Genomic DNA, 23,084 nt, shown 5'->3' with positions numbered 1-23,084 from the left:
TTATCCATTTTAGCATACCAATCCCGAGGGGCTTGCTTGAGACCATAAAGGGATTTCTTAAGCTGGCATACAAGTCTTGAGTCTATTTTTATAAAGTCAAGAGGTTTTTCCATATAGATTTCTTCGTGCAAGTCCCCATCCAAAAAGGCAGATTTAACATCCATATGATGGAATTCCCATTTGAAAGAGGCAGCAAGGGAAAGAATAAGGAAGATAGAGTTTATTTTGGCAACAGGGGAGAAGGTTTCAGTATAGTCAATGCCTTCAAATTGTGAAAAACTCTTAGCAACAAGACGAGCTTTATGTTTATCAACTTTTCCATCTGGTCCAAACTTGGTTCTATAAACCCATTTGCATCTAAAATTTTTTTGTCCCTTTGGAAGAGGAACAAGGTCCCATGTATCATTTTCCAATAATGAAAGATATTCTTCATTCATAGTTGTGTCCCAATTTGGGTGTCCTGAAGCTTCTACAAAGGTGTCAAGATCATAATTCGCTGAAGCTTGAGCCAGTAAAGAAGAAGCTCTATCGAACTGAGAACGTGTACGATGCTGGTCTATAGGATCACCTGCAAGAGCACCTGCTATATCCCAAGTAGCGCGGACCCATTTTGGAAGTTGAGGAGATGAAGGAGGATCTTGAGAAGGTGGTGGAGGATTTTGATCCTCGTTGTCATCATCTGAAGAAGGAATATTTTCAGAAGTAGAAGGAATAGAGAGAGGTGGCACATCCATCAAACTAAACTTATAGGTTGATATATTTTCAGCAAACTTTACATCTCTTCTAATGATAAAATTTTTGGATTTAGGTTGAAGAAGGATATATCCTTTGACATCTTCAAAATATCCAACAAAAATACATTTTTCACTCTTAGGTTCTAACGATTTATGTTTCTCATCTAGAATTTGGGCCCATGCTTCACTTCCAAAAACACGAAAATGACTTACATCTGGTTTAATTGAGCTCCATGCTTCTTCGCGAGTGATATTCTTTAAAACCTTAGTAGGAGTGAGATTTACTATGTAATTTGCACAGTTAATTTCTCCTGCCCAAAAATTAAGACTAAGTCTTTTAGATTGAAGCATAAAATTAGCCATTTCCTTTAAGGTGTGATTCTTCCTTTCAACTTCATCATTTTGTTGTGGAGTATATGGAACAATATGTTGCAATTGAATTCCATGCTCAGTGAAAAAGTTGATGAATTTGTTGTTAACATATTCTCCACCATTATCAGTTCTTAGCTTAATAATTTGATGTCCAGATTATTTCTCAACAAAGGCCTTAAAGGCCAAGAACATGTTAAATACTTCACTCTTGAGTTTTAAGAAGTATACCCAAGTGCGTCTGGAGAAATCATCAGTGAAAGTTAAGAAATAATTGTAGCCAAAGAATGAAACAACTGGAAGTGGACCACATAAATCACTATGCAAAAGTTGTAAAGCGACAGAGGCATGTTTTGTAAAACTATCCCGATGATTTTTTCTAGGTACACATCTGGAACAAACACCATCTCTGCAAGATACCATAGGAAGACATGTCACCATATTTTCTTTACATATATTTTGAAGTAAGTGATAGTTTAAGTGACCAAGTTGCTCATGCCAAATTTTGCTCACTTCATCATGATCAACGACAAATATCGAGGGAAGAGTTGATAACCCAAAGTTGTTAAACTTATACAACCTTGTAGAATCATCAACAATGCCAGTAGCTAAAATCTGTCTAGGCTCTCTTAGGTCCTTAATTACAACATCATGAGGTGAAAATTCATTGGTTTTACCTTCACATGAATGATTTATTTGATATACAGATAGAAGGTTGTAGGATAAGGTAGGAACACATAATACATCATTAAATTAACCATTATTTAGATGAATAGTTCCAGTTCCTACAACACTAAGAGATCTATCATCACCAACATATATATTTTTGGTGTTACAATCATTTAAAGAAGAAAACATGGCTTTGTTTGTGGCCATGTGATAAGAAGCTCCAGAATCAATGAGCCACTCATGAGAATGAGAAGAAGGAGATACATTTAGTGCATAACCAGATTGAGACACTTGACAACCACATGCAGAAAGTGTTATTCCTGAAGATGAAGTTGAAGTTGAAGAGTGCTCCAAATGGATGTTATGCTTCTTCATTGCTGCTTCCAAGGCTTCCATCTTCTTAAAGAATTTGGATTCTAAGTGGCCATCATGATTACAAAAGTTGCAATGTCTATCAGTCTTCTTCCCTTTGTTTTTAGTTGCCTTATAATTTTGTGGAGTTGATATTTCATTGTGAGACTGAAATTGCTTACGACCCTTTTTTGGTTTAGGACCATTCTTTTTAGGATGTTGCTTCTTAGGTTTCTTTGAATTTGGTTGTTGCTGGGCTTCTAAGGCTTTCTTAGAAGAGTTTCCAGTATTAAGAAGACCAAGATGTAAGAGTTTTTTTAACTCTCTTATTAAAGAATCACAAAAGGCATCAAAAGAAGGGGACTTGTAGTCTTGTCCTCGAGAAATAAAGGCTTCTCTAGTAGAATGGAAGGTGGAAACAAGTACATATTAGGTTAGTCCAAACTTAGTAAGAATGGAATAGATAAGACTACCATCTTCTTTCTTAACCTTAACATCTTCCAAGAGAAGTCTAAGGGCCTTGAACTTGGACAAAAAAGCTTCAATGGAAGAAAATTATTGGGGTCTAACGTAAGCAACTCATTTTTGAGATGATGGACTCTAATTTCATTTTTAATTCCAAAAACTTTATTGATCTTTTTCATTGCTTCATTAGGGTTATTGATTTATGCGATATGGAATCTAAAGTTTGGAGAAATATACATCCCTATCAACCCACGAGATTGATCTTTCTTATTTTCCCATTTGGATTTCTTATCTTCGTCTTGAGGTCTAGACTTTTGGCCTAAGGCTATTCTATAAAGACCTTTACTTCTAAGTAAATCCACCATGTAGTATAGCAATTGGAAGTAGTCGGTGTTGTCAAGAATATCTAGGCATGGAATTTCCATTTTAAAAGAAATTGAAGTTGTATATGCTGAAACTAAGTGTTCCAATGGAAAGATCTCAAAAAATTAGGCCGATAAAATAAAATTGGCTCTGAAAATGGCGAAAAAGTTATGGCTTTTTGAAGAAAAGTTGTTGAAGATGCCAATGAACCACATGAATTTTTAGAAGTTAATGATAATGTTATATTTTAAAAAAAATTGGCCCCCCCTTCCAAACTTAATCTAATTAGATCACATTTTAAAAAAGAATACTTTATGTGACCCACTTTTATAAATAAGTGAAAGTCACTTTTACAATGGTACTTTATGAAATATTCACTAAATTGTAATTTAAATAAAAGATAAAGAGACTTTAGAATTATAAGTGACTCACCTTTTATAATGGGTGAGAACATTTTAACATAAAGTAAATTTAAAACATAAGTTGCATGTGTTTTTTGAAAAAACAACTCAAAAAACGAAAGGCTTGAACCCAAGACCTCTATCGTCATAAAGAAATTTAGACCAAGTGAGCTTGCTTAAAATGTTAGTAGTTTTTGGAAGGAAGGGGTTTTGTTTTTATTTTTTTCTTACTGAAGCTTTGGGGTGCGTGCTTACTTGAAAAACCCTTTTTTGTCTACAAAACAAAAAAAAACAACCACACAAACCAAACGAACAAGAAAAAGTATCCAAGCCTTACGGCTTAAAGTTAGATATGGCCGAAAACAAAATGTTTTCCTCAATGTTTTGATTTTATGAGATCACACTAAGGCGCAGTGGAAAAGAGTATACACATGAGAAAAATCATTTCTTTCTATTTCTGGTTTGTCCAGATTGCACAGAGTCGTGGGGAAAAGAGCATAGGCAGAAATGAAATGTATAGATTTGGTAATAAAAAAAATGATAGAGGACTATCAACTAAAATAAACAAAGAGATAAATAACTATAACTGCAAATAAGACTGTATACCTCCATATCTTAAAAATGACGTAGATAGGGCTATCTGAAACCTTTTTGCGTGAAACAAAAGGGGTTCCTCACTGGAACAGATGCTCCTAACACAATAGAGCAGTCCTCTTGGCCTGAAAGCAGTCATAAACAATAGTTCTAGGAAACGGCAGTTGGATGCAGTTTTACCGACTTCATATTTGGATCACCAACGGATGCAGCCCTCGAATAGCTTTGATACCATGTAGGAATTTTCAAGGTAAGTTCCTTAGATAGAACACCAAAGGACACCACTCACAAACAGATCATAGATCAGTACACTAGTATTCTTGACATGGTTAGAACCCTCAAAGAGGGAAACAGTCCATTACCTGAGCAAACACGACCACTTTAGGCACTTTATTAATGTAAAAGAAAGAAAATTTACATAAGATTCTCTCATGAATGATCACCTAACAAATTACCCTCCATGCTCTTTAAATAGAGATCATGGACTAATTGGGTGTGAAGCCATGGATCAAGTGTCGGTAATACCAAGGAGAGAATGAACCCTTAGATCACTTCATGTCTAGAACATATTGTGACCATCGGATTGTAAGTTACAAAAAGTAGATACTAAAGAAACACACTTTACCTAACTATACACTAGACCAAGTTATACTTAATTATTTCCTATGTGTTGGAATATCCTAACAATAATATTAGTGTGATAATATCTTAAGTGAATAAAGAAGTGAGGGTTAGTTTAGGTGTATGCACATTGTTTTTTATAGAAAATGGAATTTACTTTGTAAAACACATCTATGGAACATTCTTCAACTTCAAGCTTTGTGCGATTCATATTCGCAGTAAATAAAATGGCAATATTAGTGTGAATATATTAGGTGGATAAAGAAGTGAGGGTTAGTTTAGGTGTATGCACAATGTTTTTTTATAGAAAATGGAATTTACTTTATAAAACACGTCTATGGAATACTTTTCAATTTCAATCTTTGTGTGAGTCATATTAGCGGTAAATGCAATGGCAATATTAGTGTGATAATATATTAGGTAGATAAATAAGTGAGAGTTAGTTTAGGTGTATTCACAGTGATTTTTATAGAAAATGGAATTTACTTTGTAAAACATGTCTATGGAATACTCTTCAAATTCAATCTTTGTGCGTCATATCAGAGGTAAATGCAATGGCAATATTAGTGTGATAATATCTTAGGTGGATAAATATGTGAGGGTTAGTTTAGGTGTATGCACGGTTATTTTTTTATTATAGAAAATGGAATTTATTTTGTAAAACAAGTATATGCAATACTCTTCAACTTCAATCTTTGTGCCAGTCATATCAGCGGTAAATGCAATGATAATATTAGTGTGATAATATCTTAGGTGGATAAAGAAGTGAGGGGTAGTTCATATCAGTGGTAAATGCAATGGTAATATTAGTGTGATAATATCATAGGTGGATAAAGAAGTGAGGGGTAGTTTAGGTGTACGCATAATTATTTTTATAGAAAATGGATTTTACTTTGTAAAACACGTCTATGGAATACTCTTCAACTTCAATCTTTATGTGAGTCATATCAGCCGTAAATGCAATAGCAATATTAGTGTGATAATATCTTAGGTGGATAAAGAAGTGAGGGTTAGTTTAGGTGTATGTAGAGTGAATTTTATAGAAAATGGAATTTACACACTAACATCTTAGGTGGATAAGGAAGTGAGGGTTAGTTTAGGTGTATGTAGAGTGATTTTTATAGAAAATAGAATTTACTTTGTAAAACACGTTTACGGAAAGAATAAAAGGAGTTGAGTAAATAATGAATGTGAAAATTTTAATTTTTTTTTTTTTTTTAATAAATTTGTTTGAATTATTTTTATTATAAAAGTGTAGATATTATAATATTGAATTATATAATTATAATTCATATTAAAAATATAAATTTGAAAATGAATTATATACTTAAATTTAATTTAAGAATGAGACAAATTAAATTATTTTATTTTTCTTTATATATTTATAAGATTAATTAAATATAAATGATTCTAGATGATGGTGTGTTATGAAAGATTGTGTAAATATGATATTCAAAGTTCAAATACTTATGGGTTAAATTGACATAAAATAAACTAGTATAATTAATAAACAAAACGGTTTTTTTAGTTGAATCCGGTTATAATTTTGAGCAAGATTGTGATTTCTTCTTGTTTAAAATGGACTTTTGGATGCATAAATAGATTTAGCACACTAAAAAACTCTTAAGACCTTTAAACCTTGACCATTAGATAACTTAAGTTTATGATCCCTAAAAATATCTACCAAATTTTAGGTAAAATTGACCAGAGAAATACCCTAAAAAAATCATTTTAACTAATACTTAGTCCATACAAAAAATTATTGTTATTTAAAATTTTTATAAATACTTATTATAACATTGAGGTATAATACGAAGATATAAACATTTCTTTCTATAGTTTAGCTTATAAATTAGAGATAATTTACATTGATTAAATGAATATGATAGATTTTTTTTTTTCACTGTACAATGCTATTTTTTGTTATTCATAGAATTAAAAAAATTACAATGTATAGTGTGAAATTTTATTGCGTTTCATATTTTTACACTTATATAACAAGAAGTGATTCTACACCGTGAAACTATATTTTGTTATTCATAGAATTAAAAAAATTACAATGTATAGTGTGAAATTTTATTGCTTTTCATATTTTTACACTTATATAACAAGAAGTGATTCTACACCGTGAAACTATATCTCCAATATTACGACTCTTGGTCAACAAAAGGTTACATATTTTTCCATGACCTTACAACATTGTTTTTATAGAGTTAGAATAGACTAAATATTGAGGTGGGTCATAATACAATCAGATCAAAAAGTGTTTGATTGATTTGTAGTACAATCAGGCAACAAAATATCAAAAAATGTGTTGTGAATCTTTGGATTATAGTGCCGAAATATTTGTGATTCAGTGGGTTATTAGACTCAAAAAAGTTTTGAGTCCCATAGGGGTGAAACTTTTTTGCTCTTTTTTATGTGAATTTGTATTGTTGACCTACGAAGAAGCTGAAATTTAGTTCATAAATGTTATGGGAATGGAGTGTGTTCTTTGGATGATCCAGATTTAAACAAGAACGCAACAAATTACATATATAACCATAAATACAAAGATGCGGTAGAAATAACACTTCATTAATATCAAATATTGAAATATGCTTACAAACAGAATGGAAATAAGACTAGCTTGGGCAATGGTAGCTTATCTCTGAGAAGAGGTGTGGCAGCTACATGCCTATGAACTATGTTACAATGAGGCTCAAATACCTATTTATTACTCAGAAACAATGAAAACCCTAAACATCCAAAAACCTAACCCTAGGAGATGAAGCGCCAAACTATGGGCCCCATTTGGGTAAATCGGTACATCAACTTCGCAAGGTCGTAACTTTGGCATAGGATCTCTATTTAACGTGCACATTACCTCGCTAGAAAGATCTATCTGAGGACTACAACTTTTTAACAACCAACATTCGTGAAATGTTGGTCCTAGTTTTACCAAAAAAACGTCGTCTAATGACTCAAAATAGCTTCGAAAGTTTAGGACCCCAAAAGTTGCCAAAAATAGTAAATTGTGTTACAAATAAGGAAACTGAAAAATTGAAAGAAATAATGGTGGGGGTCTGTTGACAAGGTTAATCCTCTCTATGGACAGAGACGATCCCTCTAGCCCAATGAGTGGGTCTAGCAACTGAAGTGACAATCGACTAGACATCTTCCTAGATTATAATTGAAAAGTAGAATGAAAGAGATGACCTACCTCATTCTGATGCTAATCCAATTTCCTTTGTTGAGATCCTCGAACCGCTTGTGTCACGGACTTCTTCCTACTTCTCTCAAAGCTTATTGATCCAGATTTAAATAGGAACGCAACAAATTATAGAGATAACCATAAACATAGATATGCAACAGAAATGATACTTCATTTCATTAATGTAAAATACTGAAATATGCTTACAAACAGAAATGGAAATAAACTAGCTAGGGCAATGGTAGCTTATCTCTGAGAAGAGATGTGGCGGCTAAATGCCTCTGAACTGCATTACAATGAGGCTCAAGGGCCTTTTTATTATTGAACAATAAGAGAAAACCCTAACCCGAGGAGATGTAACAGTAAGAGTTTATGGCCCCCGTGGGGTGAGTTGGACAGCCAACTTCCCAGGGTCGCGACTTGGTCATATTATCTTCATTTGAAACGCATGATAACCCGTTGGAAAGATTTCTCCACGGACTACGACGAAAATATGATTTTGGAAAAGAAATCATGGTAAATTGGCAAAAAAACATCGTTTATGGCCTTAGAACGGCTTCGGAAGTTTAGGACCCGAAAAACTGCTAAAAATAGTAAATTGTGCTACAATTAAGGAAGCTGAAAACTCAAAGAAATAGTGGTGGGGGTCCAAGTGGAATTGGCGGGTGGCCACCAATATCCACCTAGATCATTCCTCCCCCCTTAGGAAGCAATCGTTCCCATCGCGTTGAGTTCCTCCATGAGATGAGGAAACTTCTGTTGGTGAGTGTTCTTGATCTGCGCGTCCATGATCCAATTAGTTGTGGTTTGCTCCATGCAATTTGGATTTAACTCTGTAGGTGTGAGTTTTTCTACAATGTCTGATGTGTCCATCAATGGTGGGAAGTATGATCGAAGGCGGTCCACATTGAACACTGGGTACAGGCCAAGGAATGGGGGATTGTTGAGCTCAAATGCATTGTTGCCCATAGCCTTGGTAATGGTGTAAGGACCATATCGGAGTGGTTTGAGTTTACGATAGGCTCCAGTAAGGCATTCCTTCTGCAAATGCAACCAGATTTTGTCGCCCACCTGAAACTTGTGTGGCACCCGATGTTGATCATGTCACTACTTGTACTTGCCATTTGATTTCTCCAGAATGTCGTGGACCTGCTGGAAGATATGTTGGATGTGTTCAATGAAGCTATTTTCCTTATCTGTTTCGGACTGGACTTGAGACGAATCTGCCTGAGTAGCTAGAAAGGGCATGGCCACATCAATGGGACATAGTGGCTAGAATCCCAAGCCCACCTAAAACAGGTTGTGGCCAGTCGAGTTGTGGAGAGCCCAGTTATAGCTGTGCTGAACATAGGGGAGGCTCTCATCCCATGTGCCTGGATGCTTTGAGTTGTACATGTGCAGAATGTGTACGATCATCCTGTTGACAATCTCTGTTTTGCCATCAGTTTGGGGATGGAAGGCTGTGGACTTAGTGTGTTTGGTGTCCAACATTGACAAGAGACTAGACCAAAATGTACTAAGGAACCTTTTGTCTCGATCTCAGATGATAGACTATGGGATCCCAAAGTGTACCCGCACTCATTCAAAGAAGAGTTTAACAATGGCTTCTGTTGTGATATTCTTCTTGCAGGCCGCCATAATGGCCATATTTGAGAACCTGTCGATGACCAAAAAAACACATTCGTTTCCATGCTTAGTAGAAGGAAGGCCTGGCATGTAATCCATGGAGATGGGTTCCCAAGGTCGACTAGGGGTAGGTAGTGGAGTATAGAGGCCTTGCTTCTTGATGGTCGGTTTGGCAATGGCATAGGCAGTGCAAGATCTGATGTACTTCCTGACATCTTGTTGAAGATTCGACCAATAGAAATACTTCTGTAGTATTGTGTTGGGTATGGAATCCCCCCAAGGCATGTTTTGGGGCTTAAAGCCCAAATTTTGACCAAATCTTTTTGTAAAAGTTCTGCGTATTGTGGTGCGGGGCATGAAAGTATAATAGAGTCACAGGGTTGTCCACCCTAGTTTTTGTAATGTAATGTCGGCTGGATAGACCTACCCATGGTCCGTAGACCATGGGATTGTATAAATAGAGTGAGGCTCTAAGTGTAAAAGATAACTAATAGAGGAATAGAAGGGAAGCATGAGAAGTCTAAGTGATTGAGTCGAAGTGTAAAGTGTGTTTGTGGGTCGTAGAGTAGGAGAAGGCTCTGCAACTGAGTGCGCAGAGGCCTAGTAGTCCACAACTGAGTGCGCGGACCCCTGCAGCTGAGTGCGCAGGGCAGGTCGAGTCTGTAACCATTGGGAGAATCAATAAAGAGAAGTTTTGCTATAATTCTATGTATATTTTCCTAGTTTAATGCATGATTGGATATAATTTGCAAGTATATTGTTTATTTATTGTGCGATCATGTATGAATGTTTTGTATTGCTAATTATAACTTAAGACATTCAAGTAGGCGAAGGTAATTAATTAACACTAGAAGATAAGTAAGATCTTGGGTAATAGCGCAGAGCACAGCACAACCCCTGGTTAGGGTTGCGCAAAGGCAGTTTATTAGGCCGCGAGGAACGGGAAGTGCCTGAAGTGACCTCCATGAAGGAACAAACAGAGAACCATTCGTACCTCTCAGACATCTCAAGGGTGTGGAAACCTGGTCCTAGCACCCTCCCATACTACTTCGGGTGAGACCTCAGGCCTCACTTTGTGGAATGTTGTTGAAAGGGCTAGTAGTACAGGGATTTGTTTGGCTAATTAACTTTGAACCTAGGTTAGGCCCCAACAAGCCAACAAATGGTTCTGTTGTTGGGACCGGGTGTTGGGTGTGGAGCTTGATTATCTTCTGTCTTCAAAGGTTTCAGCCGGATGTATACCCCATGAAGATTGTACACCCCTCCACGCGGGGGGGACTTGTCCCTCTCGCGGGGGTTCAGGGGTATCGCCCCCGAAGCGAAAAATAGATGTAAAATTGCCTTGTAAAAGTATAATAATTTCTAGTCAATATGGGCCGTTCATTAGGCGGATGATCTGATAGTAGAAGTTATGTTTAATTTAGGGTTTTTTGCCCTAAAAGGCAACCCCTCACTATATATGAGGGAATTGTATTGTGTCTATGTAGATATGTATTCTGAGTGAGGAAGAGAGAGGAGATTGAGAGCAAAAAGGGAGTTACAACGGATCTGCTATAGGTTGTATCTCTTCAGTTTGTTGGATAATATAAAAAGAAGGACTGGCTATTTCTCTGTGGACATAGCCCAAACTGGGTGAACCACGTATATCTGTGTCTATCTTGTTTTATGCATTTTTTGTGTTTATATTTCTGCAATATTTTATGTGTTCCATTTCTCTGTAATATATAATTTTCTAACAACTGGTATCAGAACCGAAGGTCTATTTGGCTGATAAACTCACAGGAGAGAAGGATTCTTGGTTCGAGTGGGAGCAATGGTGGAAGATGGTAGGTTTAGGGTCGAAAAATTTAACGGCCAAAACTATCAGCTGTGGAAGATGCAGATGAAAGATTATCTGTATCAGAGAGATTTGTACCTACCATTGAGCGGAAAGACAAAGAAGCCGACGAGTATGACAGACACAAAATGGAATATTCTCGACAGAAAGGCACTTGGAACAATACGGTTGTGCCTAGCGACGTCGGTAGCGTTTAATATTTCAAAGGAAACGACAACAGAGGGCTTAATGTCGACATTGGCCGAACTATATGAAAAACCTTCAGCCTCAAATAAGGTATTTCTTATGAAGTGTTTATTTAATATGAAGATGTCAGAAGGTGGATCTGTTGCAGACCATTTAAATGATTTTAATATAGTTACAAGTCATTTAAGTTCTGTAGGAGTAAATTTTGATGATGAAGTTAGGGCTTTGATATTTCTGTGCTCATTGCCAGAAAGTTGGAATGGTTTAGTTATGGCAATTAGTAACTCTGTCTTTGGATCTAGTACTTTAAAGTTTGATGATGTTGTCGGTGCAATTTTTAGCGAGGAAATGCGACGGAAAAGCTCCGGTGAGACATCAGGTAATGCTTTGACTGCAGAGACTAGGGGAAGAAAAATGGAAAGAGGAAAGAGCCCAGGATATCACAGTAAGTCAAGAAAAGGTAGATCCAAGTCCAGATCGGGGATAGTGTGCTGGAAATTTGGGAAGAAAGGACACCTGAAGAAAGATTGCAAGTCTTGGAAGGGAAAAGAAGGAGACGTGCAGCAAGAAACAAATCATGAAGCGAATGTAACAGGTGATGTGTTGCAAGATGCTTTGATTCTTTCATTATAAAATATTATTGATGCCTGGGTGGTAGATTCAGGGGCCTCATTCCATGCCACACCTGATAAGAAACATTTTCATGATTATGTTCAAGGAGATTTTGAATAGGTTCGATTGGGTGATGATAAACCCTGTAAAATCGTTGGAATGGGTACAATTTTCATAAAACAACAGAATGAAAATCAATGGCTATTGAAGGAGGTAAGGCATGTTCCAGATCTGAAGAAAATTTTGATTTCAATAGGGAAGTTGGGAGGTGAAATTTGCGTAACTACTTTCACAGATAAAACCTGGAAGGTCACTAAAGGATCCCTGGTAATAGCGAAAGGAGGAAAGGTTTATACATTGTATTTATGCAATGGTATTTCTAACTCTGTTAATGCTTTAACCTCTACAAGAGAAGATACGGCATTGTGGCATCATAGGCTCGGGCACATGAGTGAGCAGGGGATGTAGATTCTTCACTCAAGAAATTTTTTGCCAGGTTTGAAGCATGTTAGTTTAAAATTCTATGAGAATTGTGTTTATGGAAAATAGAAGAGAGTCAGATTCCTTAGAGTTGGGAAAGAATAGAAAAGCGAAAAATTAGAGCTTGTGCATACAGATGTATGGGGACCTTCTCAGGTATCATCTCTTGGTGCCTCTCGTTATTATGTTACTTTTATTGATGATGCAACCAAAAAAACTTGGATTTATTGTATTCGAAATAAATCTGATGTATTTGATACTTTCAAGAAATGGAAAGCTTTGGTTGAAAATGAGACAAGAAAAAGGTTGAAGTGTCTCAAATCAGACAATGGAGGTGAATATTGCAACAAAGATTTTGATAGGTACTGTTCTGAGAATGGAATTCGTAGAGAGAAGACAGTTCCAGGAACACCACAAGAAAATGGTGTGTCAGAAAGGATGAACAAGACAATCATGGAGCGTGCAAGGTGCATGAGATTGCATGCAGGATTGCCTTTACAATTTTGGGCAAATGATGTAGATACTGCTATTTATCTAATAAACAGAGGGCCTTCAAGTTCCTTGGATGGTGGTATTCCAGAGGAGGCATGGACAGGTAAACTACTCTTTTTTAAAGACTTTTGGTTGTGAAGCCTTTATCCACATTAATAAAGAAAATAGAACAAAGCTTGAGGCAAAATCAAAGAAATGTACCTTTATTGGATATGGTGTTAATGATTTTGGTTATTTCTTTTATGATTATGAAAAACACAAAATCATTAGGAGCAGAGATGTCATATTCAATGAAAAGGTTTTGTATAAGGATCAGATGCAGGAAAAGAAACAGGAAAAAGAAAACAGAGAATACACAGTGCTTGACGAGATCACAGAAAAAGTGATGGTGCCTAAAAATCATAATGATCAATAGCCAGAACAACAACCATAACAGCAACAAGCACTTCAAACACCTGAAAGTTTTGTTAGAAGATCTACCAAGATAAGTAGACCCCCTGAATGATACTCTCCTTCATTATATTATGTATTGTTGACTGATTCTGGTGAACCAAAATGTTATGAAGAAGCAGTGCATGTAGAAACCAGGAAGAAGTGGGAGCAAGCCATGAAAGAAGAGATGGACTCCTTTGGACATAACCAGACTTGGGACTTAGTCAGGTTGCCTGTGGGTAAAAAAGCATTGTAGAATAAATGGGTTTACAAGTTGAAGGAAGTTGATGGAGGTAGAAAAAGGTATAAAGCTAGACTTGTGGTGAAAGGGTTTGCACAGAAAAAGGGTATAGAATTTGATGAGATATTTTCTCCTGATGTGAAAATGACTTCAATCAGAACTATTCTAAGTCTAGTAGCAGCTGAAGATTTGCATCTTGAACAGTTAGATGTAAAGACAACCTTTCTCCATGGGGATTTGGAGGAAGAGATATATATGCAGCAGCCACAAGGATATGAGGTAAAAGGGAAGGAGAAACTAGTGTGCAGGTTGAAGAAGAGCTTGTATGGCTTAAAATAGGCTCCAAGGCAGTGGTATATAAAATTTGATAGGTTTATGTCTGAACAAGGTTATACTAGGTGTCACTCTGATCATTGTGTTTATCTCAAAAGGAAAAATGATGGCAGCTATATTATATTGTTATTGTATGTAGATGACATGCTTGTTGCAGGTTCTAACATGTAGGAAATAAATGTGCTTAAAAGGAAATTGGCAAACTCATTTGCAATGAAGGATTTGGGTGCTGCAAAACAAATTCTTGGTATGAGAATAACTAGAGACAAGAAGAATCACAAATTAACATTGTCTCAAAGTGAGTACATAGAAAAGGTGTTGAAAAGGTTTAATATGTAGAATGCAAAACCAGTTAGTATACCTTTGGCTAGCCATTTCAAATTAAGTAAGTAGGCATCTCCCAAGACTCAGGAAGAAATGGCTCATATGTCTAAAGTTCCATATGCATCAACAGTTGGAAGCTTAATGTATGCAATGGTCTACACAAGGCCTGATATTGCACATGTAGTGGGAGTTGTAAGCAGGTACATGAACAATCCAGGAAAAGAACATTGGATGGTGGTGAAGTGGATTCTCAAGTATTTGAGAGGTACCACAAATCAAGCATTATGCTTTGGTGGTTCAAACATTGCTCTACAGGGATATGTTGATGCAGATATGGTAGGTGACAGATATAATGGGAGGAGCACTACAAGATATGTATTTACTGTAGGTGGAATAACTGTCAATTGGGTTTCAAAAATCCAAAGTGTTGTTGCACTTTCATCAACAGAAGAAGAGTATGTTACTGCTACAGAGGGTAGTAAGGAAATGATCTGGTTACAAAGGTTTCTGGATGAATTGGGTAAGAAGCAGGAGTTGGGCAGGTTATACAGTGATAGTCGGAGTACCATACATCTTGCAAAGAACTCTACATTTCATTCCAAGACTAAACATATATAGCTCAAGTACCATTTCATATGGTCAGCATTGGAAGATGGACAGTTGAAGCTGGAAAAGATACACACTAGCCAGAATCCTACAGACATGCTAACAAAAATTGTAACCAGGGAGAAACTGAGAATCTGCTCAGTTTCAATTTGTCTTCAAGTATGAAGAAGAAGATGAGAAACAACCAGAACCAAAGTGGAGTCATTGTCTAGCAAATGAAGCAGCGGTGGAGTTGCTATAATCAGTCTCCAAGTGGGAGATTGTTGGGTGTGGAGCCTGATTATCTTCTGTATTCAAAGGTTTCAAGCGGATGTATACCCCAGGAAGACTATACAATTGCCTTGTAAAAGTATAGTAATTTTTAGTCAATCTGGGCCGTTCATTAGGCGGATGATCTGACGGTAGAAGTTATGTTTAATTTAGGGTTTTTTTCCCTAGAAGGCAACCCCTCACTATATATGAGGGAATTTTATTGCGTCTATGTAGATCTGTATTCTGAGTGAGGAAGAGAGAGGAGATTGAGAGCGAAGAGGGAGTTACAGCGGATTTGTTGTAGGTTGTATCTATTCAGTTTGTTGGATAATATAAAAAGGATTGGCTGTTTCTCCGTGGACGTAGCCTAAACTGGGTGAACCATGTATATCTATGTCTCTCTTGTTTTATGCATTTTCTGTGTTTATATTTCTACAATATTCTATGTGTTCCATTGCTCTGTAATATATAATTTTCTAACACCGAGATCTGCATAGAGATGTCTAATGTCATATCACTGGAATCTGGCAAAGAAAGGAATTGAAGATTGGTTGGGCAGCAAGATTCACGAGTTCGTGGCACAGGAAAATGGGAATCCGTATTTCAAGGATGCGGACGAGGCTGAGGTGGAGGTGGACCAGGAAGAGGTCGCGGACAATTGATATGTTACAATTGTGGAGGGCCAGGGAATTATGCCCACGATTATATGAATCCAATGCGACCATCATGCTTGTATTGTACATTGTTTGACCATGAGAAGGAAGATTTTCCCACACTGATAGCGAGGTTGTGTAATAAAGGAGCACTCCAACCTCCCCCAACTCAGAACCTGCAAATGATGAGGTCTGTGCCGCGCGAGGAAGACCCTAATGTAAATATCGTGCTTCGGAGTGGAATTATGACAGAATATGATAAAGGCAAGCAACCTGAAGAAAATACCTGGGTTTGCAAGGTTCCAACGAAGGAAGCAGAATTTGATTTGGAGCACACTAAGGAGACCTTAATGGAAGCTAAGAGGAGCTTTGCTGATGCCTCCACTTCGGGAATTAAATATAGACTGGAGTCAGAAATGGACCCATTGATGCTCACTACATTCTTGGAGACATGCATGAAGCTACTACGCAACAAAAAGGATGTAAAGGGGCTACAAGAACTCATAACTAGATGCGCTGGGACCACGCCAGGAGAACCGTGCATATTCCGTAAGCTCGGGAAGCAAACGACGTGAATAGGAAGGGAAATGAGATTGACCGCACAAATCGGGGAATATGAGATGGACCAAGTGATTCTGGATCTAGGATCAGATGCAAACGTCTTGCTAAAGCAGACATGGGATCGTAAGGGCAGGTCTGCGCTGAAATGGTCTCCTATCCAACTACAGATGGTGAACCAGCAAAAGATCTTACCTATGGCGAGATTGTAGGGAATCACAGTAGATATCGAAGGAGCAAGTGCGCTAGCATATTTCAAAGTGATAGAGATTGTTGATGACAACAATCCCTACCCCGCGCTATTGGGAATATATTGGGCCACTGACATGAATGGAGTGATAAATCTGAAGAAGCGCAAGATGATTTTTGAGAAAAAGTCTCTACGCGTAGTGGTACCTTTAGACCCTGTAGAAGGATCATGCTACACGGAGCCAGTGCGCAACTACGATAGCAATTAAAATCTAGACTGCATCTACAAGATAACCGCGCGCGAGCAAGATTGGGTAAATCCAACCGCGGATGGTTGAATCTCATGGGAGCACGAAAGCTCCTACACCTCATATTCTGATGAAGAGATAGAACGATGGCAGAACTAGTTACACGAGGTAACCACGCTCAACTGTAACATGATGATGAGATCGCTACGCTGTGTAGCAATAGAGATAAGAGATCTGCCTACGTATGACGGGTTAAGCGAGGTGGATGACTTCCTGAACAAATTTGAAAGAGATGTACCAGAGCAACAACGTTTTGATGCTCTGAAATGGGTATTGCGAGCTATGCTCGCAAGATGGTGGGGTACGCATCGGCGAAGTTTTGAGGACTGGCACGAATGCAGAAGGATGATGCGCATGCAGTTTGGGAAGCCTCAGATGCGATTGAAAGACAAGTAGACGGACGAACTAGCCCACACACCCACCTATCCAGGTGGATACAAGAATATGGTGCAAAACCTGCACGAATGCACACCGTCCTCATGGTGGGAGACATGATCAGTAAGCAGGTGCGGGTAAGGCAATGATGCGAACGACCCCTCCAGTTAAGACCATGAAATATGGAAAGACCAAGTGTGTAGAAGAATATACACGAAAAATATTTTAACAAAGTACGCGAAGCATTGAACAAGGTCCACAATGTGAAGCGGACTGACTGGGACCTGCGCGTACCAGTGGTTCTCTGGGCTTATAGGACCGTGTGCAAAAACCTGACCGTGCAGGCACCGCCAAGGCTAGAGTATGAAGCAACCATAGTAAGCCCTATAGTACTTGGAGAAATTAGACCGTGCATGATAGCATTGGAAGATATGATGGTTTGCGGAATCTTGGAAGCAGAAATCCAACAGGGAAATTTTAGACTCCAAGAACTTGAAGAAGAAAGGGTACGATTAAGGAAGAAAAGTGCTCTAGTGGATGTGGAAGTCAAGAAGCTAGAGGACGAGATAAAGGAAGATTTTCTCGGCAAAAAGATCAGGGTGATAAGGCAGGATGTGTACAATCACGATGATAGGTTTAAGGCCTATCACCGTGAATTGATCAATCTGATGCCTTGGGTTGGACCGCACATTGCTAAGCGTATTGACTAGGGTAGCGCGTTGCAGATGGTAAAGTGCGCGATGCCAACCATAGCAATAAAAGGTGGGCATTATCTAGGAACCATGATGGATGACAGGATGGAACTTCACACGGGTTCTGTGACCACCTGACTAGCTGAAGGAAGTACTGTCTTAACGCTCCAGGCAGTTGAGAGGAAACACGAGACTATAAACTATTCTGCCCGGGAGTTGCGCAATGTTGGAGCTACGCGCAGAAGCAAAGTGTCACAAGGTCCACGACTGCGGATGGGGGGTTGCTCCATGTACTAACCCCATGCTTGAACAAAATCTCTGCAACCAAACTGCTTCCTTGCTTGCATGAGTGGCTGCCATGTATTCTGCCTCTATAGTTGATAGTGCCACTACAAATTGTTTCTTACTCATCCAACTGACTGCACCTCCAAATAGGTTAAACACATACCCACTTGTAGATCTTCTCTGATCCAAATCTCTAGTCTAGTCTGCATCAACAAAGCCATGAAAATCCAACATTCTGTCCAATCCTGGTCTTCCTTGATAGCACAAACCATAATCGCTAGTGCCACACAAATACCTAAAAACCCGCTTCACTATTGTCCAGTGCTCCTTCCCTGGTTTTGACATAAACCTGCTCAATACTCCCACTGCATATGCAATGTATGGTCTAGTATAGACCATTGCATACATCATGCTACTGACTACACTTGTATATGGAACACGGAACATGTCCTCTTCCTCTTCTTATGTCTTAGAACACTGTTCAGCAGATAACCTCACACCTACAGGAATAGGAATCTTCACCGGTTTACTATCCTGCATATTAAACCTCTGCAGTATTGTCTTGACATACTTCTTCTGGTTTAACCAGAGCTTCCTCTTTGGCCGATTTCTTTTAATTTCCATGCCCAAAATATAGTTTGCAGCACCAAGATATTTCATGTCAAATTTGGAGGACAATTGGCTCTTCAAATCCTGGATAATTTCTTTGTCATTTCCAACCAGCAACATATCATCCACATACAAGACCAAATAAATAACACGGTCACCAATTAATTTAAAATACACACAGTGATCTGCTTTGCTTCTGGTGAAGCCAAGTCCCTGTATAAATGTATCAAATTTCTGATACCACATCCTTGGTGATTGTTTTAACCCATACAGAGACTTCTTTAACTTGCATACCAGTTCTTTCTTACCCTTCACCGCAAAGTCTTCAAGTTTCTTCATATAGATTTCCTCTTCCAGATCCTCGTGAAGAAATGTTGTTTTCACATCCATCTGCTCTACCTCAAAATCAAAAGTAGTAGCAACAGATAAAAGTAATCTAATAGAAGTTACCTTGGCAACAAGAGAAAAAATATCACCAAAATCAATTCCCGGCACCTGGGAATAACCTTTTGCTACCAACCGAGCTTTGTATTTCTCCACCTTTCCTTCTGCATTTGTCTTCTTCTTGAACACCCATTTGTTTCCAATGGGTTTCCTTCCAGCCGGAAACTCCACCAGATCCCAAGCCTCATTTTTGTGCAAAGATGCCATTTCATCAATCATGGCCTCTTTCCAGAGTTTTCCATCCTCTGAATCTACTGCTTCCTTCACAGTTCTGGGATCATCATCAGTAATAGATAAAGCAAAATTTGAACAGAAAGCAGATGGACTATACCTTTCTGGTTTCCTTCTTTCTCGAACTGATCTTCTCACACCCGGAGTTTGTGGCTCTTCATCTTCTGATTCCTCCTCTAATGTAGAGTCTGATTCTTCTTTGTTTAGCTCAAACTCTATCTTCTTAGGTTCCTCTAGTTGAACTTCATGTTTAATAACATCTTTCACCTCTATGAACACCACATCTTGGCTGTACACAACCTTCCTTGTTACTAGGTTCCAAAGCTTATAACCCTTTAAACCATCCTTATACCCAATAAAGATGCACTTTTCAGATTTACTATCCAACTTGGTTCGTTTCTCCTTTGGAACATGTCCATATGCATCACATCCAAATACCCTCAGATGTGAAAGAGAGGGTTTCTTACCAGTACATACCTCTTGTGGAGTTTTATCCTCCAACGCTGATGAAGGTGATCTGTTGACGAGGTAACACACTGTCTCCACCGCCTCTGCCCAGAATTCTTGTTTTAACCGGCACCTCTGAGCATGCTTCTTGCCCTTTCCATCAACGTCTTGTTCATTCTTTTTGCAACTTCATTTTTCTGAGGTGTATATGGAGTAGTCTTCTGTCGTGCTATGCCACACTTCTTGCAGAATTCTTCAAATTCCTTACTGCAAAACTCTCCACTGTTATCTGTCCTCAGCAACTTTATCTTCTTCTCTGTCTGGTTTTCCACCAGAGCCTTAAATTCTTTAAACCTGTCAAAGACTTCAGATTTCTTCTTAAGGAAATATATCCATGTATTCCTTGAGAAGTCATCTATAAATGATACATAGTACATAGACTTACCCAGTGATGAAACCTTCAGAGGTCCAAACACATCACTGTACACAAGCTCTAATATATGTTTCGCCCTCTTACCACCAGAGGGGAAACTCACCCGATTCTGCTTCCCATATACACAATTTTCACAGAAATCAAAATCCAGAGAGCTATTACTCATACCTTCTATGATACCTTTACCATGAAGTATTGAAGGCCCTTCTCTCCAATATGTCCAAGCCTTTGATGCCACAACATGGTCTTCTCTCCAGAGACCACTAGATTTTCTGCTCCACTTTCAGGAACCATAGAACTGTTGCACCCATCAATAATAGTGCTACCTTACAGCTTGTACAGAGTTCCAATCCGAACTCCCTGCATCAATACCAGTGCTCCCCGAACCATCTTGTAGGTATCCTTCTCGAACACTGTTTTTACACCTGCATCATCCAACTTGCTTACAGAAATCAGATTTCTGGCCAATGCAGGAATATGCAAAACACTCGAAAGTGTTCTAACCCTTCCACCTTGCAACTTCAACTTTAATTTTCCGCGACCAATGATTCTAGCCTTCCCATCATCCCCCTAAGAAGACATCACAACCATCATATTTCTCATACTCGCAGAACCACTCTCTATGGGGAGAGAAGTGAAAGGATGCACCTGAGTCAATCAACCATGCTTCATGATCTACATGTGTACTTGAAGAAGCCAAGTACACATCCCCACCTTCATCTGAGGTGGTTTTCACCTTTGCAGAAGGAGCATCATTAGATCCCTTTCCTTTATCAGGAGCTTTAGATTTACAGTCCCTTTTGAAGTGCCCTTCCTTTCCGCATTTCCAGCATACCACCTTTACAGGTTTTCCTAGAGATTTAGATCTCCCTATGGATTTAGATCTCCCACTCGATGACTTATTTTTGTTTCTGTTCTGGGACCATCCTCATACAGACAAGGCATCACATTCTGGCTCTCCATGTTTTTCCGTCTCATCTCCTCCGTTAGCAAGGATGAGACTATTTCATCAAAATGCAAGGAAATTGCGTTGCTACCTATTGCAATAACTAGAATATCCCACGAATCTAGTAGAGAACACAACAAACTGATGCACTTATCTTCATCTGAAATTTTAATATCAATAGATGCTAACTGACTTACCACAGTATTAGATGCATTCAGATGCTCTGTCACTGAGTCTCCATCTTTCATCCTCAGGTTATACAGCTTTTTCTGTAGGAACAGTGTATTCACCAGAGACTTAGATTGGTACAAAGTCCCTAACTTGTCCCACAAAGCCTTTGTCATAGCTTCCCCTGATACATTTAGCAATACTGAATCTAAGACACACAATCATATTGTGCTCTTTGCCTTCCGATCCAACTTCTTCCATTCTTCATCGAACACTCCCGTTGGTTTCTTACCCGGATCTACCACGATCCACTGATCTTTATCCACCAACAGATCCTCCATCTTGAGTTTCCACATCTCAAAACTCTGACCATTAAATTTCTTGATCTCTATCTTTCCACTGCTCGCCATCTTCTTTTACCACCAGAATCGATCTCGCAGATCTCCCACTGAACAGGGTCTACCATAGGCCTGAGCGAAACCCCTCAGCAACAAAGGTGTCCCCTTGAAGTTACCAAATGTAGGTTTTAACCCTATACAGAAATTACCTTCATATGAATTCTAAAACACATAAAATAAAATATGCGAGACCATAACACATAAAACACATATACATATAGATTTTCCCCTGGATCCCAAAACTGGGACTACTAGCTTGATTTTTCATTATTTTCCTTTCAATGTTATATTATATATTTATACACGCCGAAGCATCCAATACCATGGACCGAAAACCATCGCGTCCAATACCATGGACCGAAAACCATAGTGTCCAAAAAAAACCTATGCAAAAATCATGCACAAAATGATAGGTGGGTCCGCCCAACCTAACATAGGGTCCATAAAGTGGGGTTACAGGTGCCCCTCAAACCCCCTGTGACCCCCCCGCTACACAACCAACGCAACAAAGGGGGGCTCCACCCCCCCTCTAACTCTCCGGTTAACTATGTGGGCTAGACGTGGAAAGAATATAACACAACCCAACAATTTTTGAGGGCACACACACGGGATGGGTGCCGGGCCTAAAATTCAATGATTGGGACCTCGCTGACAATGAGAAGCTCCCTCACCTTGAGACCTCGCACCTCATGAAGCCCAAGCAGAACACCGCAGTGAGCGTTACAGAATTAGAGCCGTGAAAGTGGTTGCGCGGAGTGGAAAAGGCTGGGCTACTAAGCCTGCTCTGGGTGCCGCATTTCCACCACGCCCCAATAACTTTTTTTGTCATCAGGCAACTGTCCTGCCTGGTGCATGATGGGTGTTTGTGGCTGGAGGAGCCCATCCCCATCAAGGCATACCTAAAAATAAAATTGACTCTGAAAATGGCTTCTGGATGAAGAAGTTATGGATTTTTGAAGAAAAGTTGTTGAAGATGCCAATGAACCACGTGAATTTTGAGAAGTTAATGATAATGCTATATTTTAAAAAAAATTGTCCCCTTCCAAACTTAATCTAATTAGATCACTTTTTAAAAAAAGAATACTTTATGTGACCCACTTTTATAAATAAGTGAAAGTCACTTTTACAATGGCACTTTATGAACTATTCACTAAATTGTAACTTAAA

This window comes from Pinus tabuliformis, chromosome 4_1 (assembly GCF_031772625.1).
Source record: "Pinus tabuliformis cultivar Carrire ecotype Pingquan chromosome 4_1, CPIR1, whole genome shotgun sequence".
Taxonomy (NCBI): domain Eukaryota; kingdom Viridiplantae; phylum Streptophyta; class Pinopsida; order Pinales; family Pinaceae; genus Pinus; species Pinus tabuliformis.
Note: the sequence above shows the minus strand (reverse complement) of the source record.